Source organism: Melanotaenia boesemani, chromosome 2, assembly GCF_017639745.1.
Source record: "Melanotaenia boesemani isolate fMelBoe1 chromosome 2, fMelBoe1.pri, whole genome shotgun sequence".
Lineage (NCBI taxonomy): Eukaryota > Metazoa > Chordata > Actinopteri > Atheriniformes > Melanotaeniidae > Melanotaenia > Melanotaenia boesemani.
In genome coordinates, this window is record NC_055683.1 from 8,395,557 (window position 1) to 8,405,467 (window position 9,911).

General features: G+C 40.0%; 1 long non-coding RNA gene across 2 annotated transcripts; it reads left to right on the top strand.

Moving 5' to 3' along the window:
- The first annotated feature begins 518 nt into the window (after positions 1-518).
- Positions 519-3,599, top strand: LOC121655382. 2 transcript variants are annotated; one of them, XR_006013186.1, is made up of 5 exons: positions 519-906; positions 1,687-1,892; positions 2,200-2,371; positions 2,720-2,900; positions 3,039-3,599. It is a non-coding gene; the product is annotated as an uncharacterized LOC121655382 (long non-coding RNA). The 2 variants fall into 2 exon arrangements; XR_006013185.1 differs by having other exon boundaries at positions 2,200-2,352.
- The last annotated feature ends 6,312 nt before the right edge of the window (positions 3,600-9,911 follow it).

The window sequence follows — 9,911 nt, forward strand, 5'->3', positions numbered from 1 at the left end:
TTGTAACCTTGACAACAGGAAGCAGAGCCAATCAGCACTTACCCTGTGAGCTTTTAGAAACCTGCAGGCTTTAAAAGAACAAATGTTTAGAGTGTGAACTCTCTTTATGTGTGATGGAAAGAAACTCTGGGTCGGCCTGATCCATCACATCTACCTGTAACGTCCAGCTGCAGCAGACCCAGAAAGAGTGCTGACACCAAGACCACCAAGAGACCAGGACCACTAGAAGAAGGACCTGTCTGGACAGAACCTGGAGAACATCAGAGAACAGGTTTATTGTGAACAATAGACGTCATTGTTGACTCTCTTGGTGCTGTCCAGGTCAGGTGTTTCTGGTGGCCTCAGGTGCAGCGTTGACTGCACTACAGTAGCTACTTCCACACTGTCTACATGTGGACTGTCTTCTTCTCTGGTGCTTTTAAGAGCTTACTTATCCCAAACGCTGCTCCTGCCCCTATTAAACAAAGCCGCTACTGCAGTTTTAAAGTTGTAAGAATAGAACATGTATGTAGAAGAAGAGTGTGTGTGTGTGTGAGGAAAGATATGGTGGAAACGGAAGGAGTTTGGTGGAAAAGGCAGGCAGTTTATGCTGCGCTGTGATTGGCTGAGAAGCAGGTGCAGGTCGTCTCTAGTTCCCGCCTGACATGGATGGAAGAAATGAGACGCAGTGGTTTCAGAAATCTTTCATCATGACATGGTTGTGTTGGTCTCTTGAGCAGCAGAGGACGGTTCATCCGTCCCTAATAAAACTCAGACCGGGTCCAGCATCAGATGAGAGAACTCTTCAGACCTAAAGCCTCAGCAGTCCAGGCATGGACTCAAGACCTGGACCGGAGGGTCGCCACGGTCTTTAAGACACAAGACTCACAAACACTTTGGCAGCTGGACGTCCCGACCGAGGAAAAGGTGAAAATAAAATGTGAATAGAATCTCCAAGTGTTAGTTCCAGTGGACTAAGTCCATCCTGTAGTGTGTGTTTGCTCATGTAGCTGCAGGCTGTGCTGCTGCTCCCATTAAAGAGAAACACACTTCTGAGAGTCATAGAAGCATCAGCAGTGGCAGCTGGGGAATAACGTGTTGTATGACATGTTGTCAGAGGACAGAAAGTCTTTCTTTGCTGGAGGCTGCGTTCACACCTAATAACCTGCAGACTCTAGACCCGGTCCAGTTGGGGGTCTGCTCCATTCTTCCTGCCCCAGTTAATGGGACTATTTTAATAACACACTTTCCTCACCAGAGCAGCTGTTACAGTCGTCTTTCCACCACTTATCTGGATCACACATTACATAATTAGTTTATTCACAAGCTGATGGGATAAAAATAAAGCTGGTAAAATGAAGCTGCTCTTTTATTTTTAGTCTTTTAGTAAAACACAAAGAAAAGTGACTTTTCTTTTAGGCTGAGTTTTATCAAACATGTTTCTGTCAGTTCAGATAAAGAGTTCTGGAAACTGCTTCCATCAGTCCAGTCACATCACTGTTGGAGCTTAGTGTGTGTTTAACACAACTAGCGGCCGTTTGCTCCGTCCGTAACCACGGCAACATGAGGACGTCTCAAAGTATTTACACTGGCTAGAGTTTGATTTAGTTAGTGAAGGTTTGCATGATTCATTTAACATTTAACAACTGTGGGAACTTTCTACAAACATCAAATATTAACTATAAAATGAATGTGTTCTATTTTCAGGCTAAAATCAGGATCATGATACTGGAAACAAGGACGTCGTCCTTCTTCCAGGACATCCAGCTGTTCTGTCATCAAACGTGGCACAAAGCAGAAGCTGCTGAACGAGGGCATGAACTGAACGGATCTGAATTCCAGAAATCTGGGACCAACGGAGTTCCTGAACCAATAAGAGACGCCTTTGGAGGGAAGCTGTCAGCTGATGTCAGGTCTGCACTTATATGTCATTGTTCTTTCTATCAACGTGTAAACGTGCTGTACTGACTACTGACATGGATTTACCTTCATGATTCATGTAGTAATTAATAAAGTACATGTGGTAAATTCCTGTAAATTCCTGCTGACTCATGTTATTGACGGTAGACCTGCTGAGTCATGTCCTCATGAAGGATGGAAAACAAGCAGATGTGTCGCTGCTTTATTGGAGCTGCGTGTTGTGCATTAATAAGTTTGTTGTTGTGTTTTTTAAGGACTGTTTACTTGAAACTTTTCTACATTGTACTTGATGTTTTCCAGCCTAGAGTTTCTGACGGCATGTGGCAACAGACTGATTTCAGCCAAACTGCAGCTGGACAGCAGCTGGATGCAGATCTGATACACAAAGTCTAGAAATGGAAAGTTCTGTCCATCAGACCAACACAGCGGATTCTGGGATGTTCTGCTCTCTTGGTGAAACAAGCTAAACATTGTCAGTCAGCACTAATCTTTGTAACGTCAGCTCTTCATGAACTTTCTTTAAACTTTGTGTCTATGAACAAACTGAAGACGTGTTAAATTTCTAGCGAGGAGTAAATGTGGGGCTTTGCTCTGGAATTTGACTGAGATCTAATAATGAGGGAATCTGCTGCTCTACAGAGATGCCGATCACCAAAGTCTGGACAACACAGCTTTTAAAGAAACCAACTGCTGACTTTTCACATACTTTTCAGTTTAACGTGTAAATGTCGTCTTTTTGTGCATTTTTACTGAACTTTATTTGAGCTTTTTTCTTTTTAAACGAATAAAAACCTCTTCAATCTGTCTGTCTCTGTCTTAGATTCAGAGATGGACTGAAAACACTTGGTGTGCTGGACTAAATCCAAGCTCAGCTCTTCTGTGCTGGTCTCCTGCAGCCTTTCAGCTGATGTGGCCGACAGTCTTTTCATTATCCGCCATCTCCAGCTGGCAGCAACAGAAGCTGCTGAGGAAGTTCTTCCTTTCTGGAGACACACGCAGAAGTAAATCCATGGAATTTGACCATTTCTTCTTCTAACTGAAATATTTAGCTGCATCTGGTCGTTGTGTGTCAGTTTAGAATAGTAAGAGATGTTCTGCTTTCTGTTTATTGTCCAGTTTCTTTCTTCCTTTTCCACCAGATGAGGAAGGAACAGAAACTGGGAACGATCCTCGCCTTTTCCACAGGAGCCAACACTCCTTCACCGACTGGGTTCTCTCCTCCACAAAGAGGAGGATTCAGGAAGCTGCAAAGCTGCCGCTGCAAACAGCTGCACTAACTGCTTGAAGCTACGCTGCAGACCTCATACGGAGACCTTCAGGAAAACAGGGGCTCTGCGGTGGGCGGGACCCTTGGTTTTAGCCCAGCGTAATATGTGTACAGGTCTGGATCAAAGTATTCTGTGTTAAGGTCAAGTTCATGTTCAGTTAATGACACAAAGCAACGTGAAACTTTTCTTCTTTTCTCTTGTTTTTATGTGATTTTGTACAATAAATACAAACCTGCTGCATATTTGTCAAACTGAAGTTAATAGATGTGAAGAACGCTTCACATTTTCAGCTGCTTTCTGCAAGTAATGTTGAAATCGAACTTCACTGCAGCTTTTTAGTCAGACACTATTCCACTTTTAAATTTATCTACAGCTCACTATTTTCCTCTTGATTTTATCGCCTGCTTTTCAAACGGATCAACCAACAAACACTTTGAAATACTGCTTCTTTTGTTTGTTTGCAGTTTTTATGTTTTGGGAAAAGTTTTAGGGTTCATTAAGTCTTACTGCCTTTATTTTTACTGTACAATGATGTAAAATCCACATGAACCACTAAGTGAAAGAATCTTCTGGCTTTGCAACAAACTGGAATGAAGTTTACAATAAGACGGGGTCTCCCAGGCTGCTCATCAGGGGCCACTATCCTGCAGGTTTTGGATGTTTCCGCTGCAGCACACCTGAATCAGGTTAATGGCTCAACATGCTTTGGCAGAACTTTAAAAACAAGCTGCTGAGAAAAGCCATTTAAAGTGAATTAGGTGTGCTGGTGAAGGAAATCTCTTAAAACCTGCACAAGTTCAGCCTTGGAGGACTGGAGCTGGACAGCCCGGCAATGACGAAGCAGAACTTTCAGTCTGATGAAACTCACATTTACATGAAACTTGTGTGCTTCTAAATGATCTGTATAATAACTGATTTCTGGATAACAATTAGAAGAAGTTCATGGATGTGATTTAATGTGATGTGCAATCCATTTCCTCTTACATGAACATCTTCATGAGCGTCTGAGTGCAGCTTCTATGAAATGTAGATGGACACATGTGGCATATTGTACAGTAAGAAGGGCAGCTCATCTGGTAAGTTCTACATATTTGTGCTACTTTGTGAACGATGTGAAACAAGCTTCTTCTAGCGGCCAAGCAGGGCTCTATTTTTCTCCTGCATAAAAGCTGAAGCTTTGTTTCTGCAGGTCGTTGCACATGTAATGTGAAATGTTTGTTTCTGCTTGACTCTTCAGCTGTTAGACGGTTTTTCTCCCAACTTCTAGTCTCACATCAGAGTCCACAATTTAGCATTAATGATGTTTTTATTTTAGTCTTTCTGTTCAACAAAGGATGTTAAATGTTAACGTGATTATTTCTTTATGGCCGTTTAGTGAGTTCTCCAGAGCCAGAAGCTTCAATAAAATGTTTCCTGTGGGACTATTTTTCATACCTGGAACCTGTATAAAAGAAATATCTTTCAATGTCAACATGGAGGTTTGAGCTTGGAGTCACATTTAGAGACAAAGTTTCTGAACAGACCAATAAAAAACTTGAAATGGAGCCATTACAAAGCTTGGCACAGTGTTACTTGACTGGAACTTTATAAACTGGATGATATTCATTTTCTATTTGTCACATGATGGAAAACTGTTAAAAAGCTTCTCAGCATCAATCATATGGATAAAACCAGGAATTCCTCCTTCCAAGAAAATGCACAAGGCTGCAGAATAAATACACCATGATTTCCATCATCTTCACATGGATGAAGGTGCTGAAGAGAAGACGTCGTGGCATCACTGAGAGGAATATTAATAGATGAATAACAATATTATTGTGTGGAACTGCTGCAGGATCATTGTTGCCAAAGCCACTAAGGTAAAAGTGCCCTTCATACTTGGGTTATGTGTTCCTGCATTGTTGTTAACACCCTGCTGCCACAGCTGAAGAGGAGTTTGTCCTCCTTGTGGTGAAAGACGTGGTTATTCCACCCATTCTGAAACTCACTGGCAGCCCTTTGACTTGGTGGCAAATAGATGTAATGAAGACAAACGTAGCTCATGAAGAGAAACTAGTACACCTTGCTCCTCCATAAAACTGAACAGATCAGCAAAATGAAACCACACAACTGGATTCAGTTCTGCCCACAATCTCTCAGTTCTTCTGCTCTGACCTGCCAGTAACAACGCCGTCTATTTAATCCTCTCCTGTGATGCATGAAACGGCAACACCAGTGTTTTCCAGTCCGTCATCACGTCTCACTCTAGATGCTTTTACAAAGTTCTGATGCCACAATGAAAAGGGACAAAACACTTGAGGCTCTGCTGCTGTCTGGACCAGCGAGGTAGATAATGGTCCAACTGAAGCATCAACACAGCCGTGAAACATCATCTTCAGTCTCACCAGCGTGTGCTTTCCATCTATGTGCCTGAGAGAAAGTCAGATCAGTGATTTATTAGTGGGAAAAGCAGAACAAGGCCCAGATTATACATCACAACTTGAAGACAAAACTATTTTAATGGCATTTTTCTTTCAAAGCTTCATTTAGTTGTATTTTCCTAAAACTGTGAATCCAGTACTTGTACTGATAGATTTACATTTGTATGTATTTTATTTAGTTCTGTGTATTATTACTACACGTGGACACGCTTAGCGAGTCCTCTTAAAGGACTTCCTGGTTTGAGAGTCACTTCCTGTTCAGGGAAGAACTTCCTGTGTCAGTGAAAGTGAGAGACACCAAGTAAACAACAAAAAGGGTTAAATACACAATATGTGTGTGAGAGGAGAATATATATGTGTGTGAGTACAATATATTTGTGTAAGAGGGTAAATGTGTGTATATGTGAGAGGAGAATGAATCCTGGCCTCTACGGCCCTCATAGACAGGTGATATAGATGTGGACAGACAGGTGATATAGACGTGGACAGACAGGTGATGTAGACGTGGACAGACAGGTGATGTAGACGTGGACAGACAGGTGATGTGTGGTCAGCTTCCAGATGAAAACAAGACTGATGGAGAAAAATCTGACCCTTCAGATTCAGATGAAATGATGTCCTGGTCCAGTTCTTTGCAGGTCTGTTAATGAGTCCTTCATCTCAGCCTGGTGGGTTAAAGTGTGGAAACATGGAGACATGCAGGACGGGGTCCCGAGGACCAGGATGGAGAAACACTGCTGGAGAACATCTCAGTGGTGCAGGTGAGGCTGTTAAAGAGGAGGAGGAGGAAGGTCTGATGTTGCTCCTCCTACCTGTGCTCCTCCTACCTGTCCTCCTCCTACCTGTCCTCCTCCTACCTGTCCTCCCTCCATCACAGGTAGAAATGTGACTCATTCCAGGAAGCAGCTCACCTGTGTATCAGTGGAGATTCTTCTTCTTCTTCTTCTCTGAACAAACTGTAAGTGTGAACTTTCCTCTTTGTTTCTGGAATGTTTGGAGAACGTGTTCACTTCTGATTTCAGCTCCAACTTTGATCTCTGCTGTTTGAAGACAAATCTACATGATGATCAGATTATTGATTATTGATCCTGGAATCAAAGTGTGGTCTGCAGCAGTAAAGTGGGAGCCATCAGCTTCCTGCTGCTTCCAGTGAAACATGGATCCTTGGATCAAACTGCTTTAGTAGATAATGAGGCAGAAATGTTGCTGCAGAACAACTTGAACTTTGAGCCTCTCTTTATGTTTCCAGTAACAGGAGTCAGAGAAGTTTTACAAGCTTCATGTTGCAACATCATTTCCTTCGTCATCGTTCACCTCCATGTTATTTCAGAAACATCCGTCTTTTCTGTTTCATGTCTTCTTAAAAATCTCCTTCCATCTCACAAGCAGCCAGCAAGGCCTCCACCTCCACTATGTTTTACATCTACTTTACTTAGAGCTTCCAGAACACGTCCATTTATCTGTGGATCAGTAGAAATAAATTCATCTTTAGCTCATTTTTTCAGCTAGAAAAAACTGAATATTTTACACTAGTTCACACATGACAGTAAACTAAATATCTGAAGCATTTCCAGCTAAATAAGGTGGAAAACATCACCTTCATCTCTAGAAATGATCCACACATTGTAGAAAACAGTAAAATGTCTGAAAGATGATCAATATTCTGGTGTATAATGAAGCAGTTTGGATGTAGTTTTAATCTAAATTCATGTGTAATCAGCTGAAGTGGCTGCAACCAGTCCCAGCACCAGGAGAAGCTAACAGGCCGGGCAGCTGGTGGTTACTATGGATACGTGGCTCCTGTCTATCAATGAACTTTGACTTGTTTATAAGAGGATGAATCCTGGTTTAATCATTCATTATTTGGCTTTTATGAAGCAGATTAGATATAGATGCCATAAAACGTATTCTCCTCTACTAAAGAAAAAGCCTTCATGCCGACACGTAACCCTCATGTTCTGTTAGAATAAATTATGTTGGGACTCTTATCTACTAAATTTCTAGTTTGAACTTTAAGCTGCAATAAAATGATGAAAGATTCATATTTACAGTTTATTTTTATTTAATTTATATCATGATTAATGTATCAGCATAAAAAATTAAGATGCCAGTTTTGACCAAACACCACTAGCAGCTTTATGAAAAAACACATTAAAATGAAATATTGTAAAAGCTAATTAAACCTGCATCAGTATCAGAAACACCAACTGGCCCATCTGATAGATACATGAGGAGATTCATTTAGTTTCATTATTACTGTTTTAATAAAGTCAGATTGAACAAAACCTGTATAAACCAGATGGTGTGAACTAAAAACTCCACTAAAATCATGACAGAAACCCCTTGATGCCTGTGGTTGTTTACAACAAACCACTTCTGGCCTTTATTTTATTTATTTATTTCCTTTAATTAATCTATCCTTATATATTAATTGCTAATAATTTATTAAATATTTAATTGCATTTTATTCAAGTCTTTTTTGTGTGTTATATATTTCCTGTATTTATGTTGTTTTGGATTATTGTAAACAAATTCAGGCATTTAGGATTTAATATTTACATTGCAGTCATGCTTTTATCAAAAGCAACTTACAATGGTTAGGCAGCTGTGTTAAGCGTCTTGCCTAAGGACTCATCTGGAAGGTTTTAATGGTAGGCCCCACAGGGATTCAGACCCTGGTCTCCAACATGGGAGACTGATGCTCTACGAAATGAGCCAACCAGCCATCGTTGGTTACTTTTTCAGGAAATATTTCTCTATAAAATAATATTGTGATTTTAACTGATGAAAATAAAGATTAAACCTTTATTAGACTGAGGCAGAGGAGGAGGGTTACTGCAGCGGTTGCTAGGGGGTTGCTAGGTAACATTCTAGGTCTCGTCTCATTGCTGGAATCATCCGAGCTGCTGGAAGTGGTTTATTCTTGCAGTGAGACAGTTGATACATGTTACTTTCTTCATCTTATTGTTTTACCACTTTCTAATGTCCTATTGGCCAAAAGGAATCAGTCTATACTAACTACTAAAGCTAGCCAATGACTGAGCCACAGATACTATGGTAACTTAAACACTTAGTTTATTTATTTAAATCAAGAATAAAGACCCACCTGTTCTCTGCTGCATTTCAATAGTTTTTATTTAGAAGTCAAAATCTACATCTAGTTCTTTTAAGCTGGAATCATGTTTCAATATTGTCTTTACCTTTTTTTTCTGCATTTTATCTATTTTATTTTAGCATCTTTCTTCTGCTTTTATTTCATTAATTATATTTCTTTTAATCTTTTTTTTAATGCATTTGTATTGCTTTCTGCACCCTGCTGTAATGATTTATGTAAAGCCCTTTGAATTGTCTTGTACATGAAATGTGCTATACAAATAAATTTGACTTTGCCTTTAAATAACACACACTCACACACAAAGACAACTTGCAAATATCTCTAGAGGTAATTTTTTCTCACAGCTTTACAAGAACTGATTCTAACTATCAGTATAACAATAATAATAATAAATTCTATCTGAAAGTACATAGCAGCCGATCTTTGTACAGCAGATGATGGAAAGGAGGATTTCAGTTGATATTCAGATGAATGATGTGTGTTTCCTCTGCAGGTGAAGGTAGAAAGTTTGTGTGAGCTGATGTGAATCCAGCATCATGGATCAGGACAGAGAGGAGGGAGTCCCTCCCTCTAAAACCACTCAGAGGTAAGATGTCCATCTCTAACTGTCCATGACTCTCCTCTTCATGTCAGAGATCACAACTCACATCACCAAACATCTGGATTCACAGGAACCAGCCTGGACCTGGATCTGGACTCAGATCTAGAACAACACCCGAACTTAAACCTAGACCTAGACCTGGGCATGAACCCAGCTGTGTGTCCATGAAGAGCGACCAGTCAAAAGGAGATTTCATCAATTTCCAACAAAGTAATGAATCTAAAAGACAGTAAGTATTTGTCAGTATTATTTATTTATTTATTTATTTATTTATTTATTTTTACCTTTATTTAACCAGGAGGTCCCATTGAGATTCAAAATCTCTTTTTAAGAGAGACCTGGCCAAGGTAGCAGCCAAACCACAAAATAAATGCAGCATACATATTATAACAATTTACATTTTCATAATGAAACAACAAGTACATATTCATAAAAACATCTCAAGCAAAACAAGTACATGTCTCCATCACCACATTCTTTATGGCAGATTTAAATTCATTTATGGACATAAGTGCTTCTAGTTTAAGATCTTTCTTTAAAATATTTCATCCCCAAGGTGCTAAATAGGAGAATGCAATTCTGTTGCAACTCTGGGAACATTAAAAAGT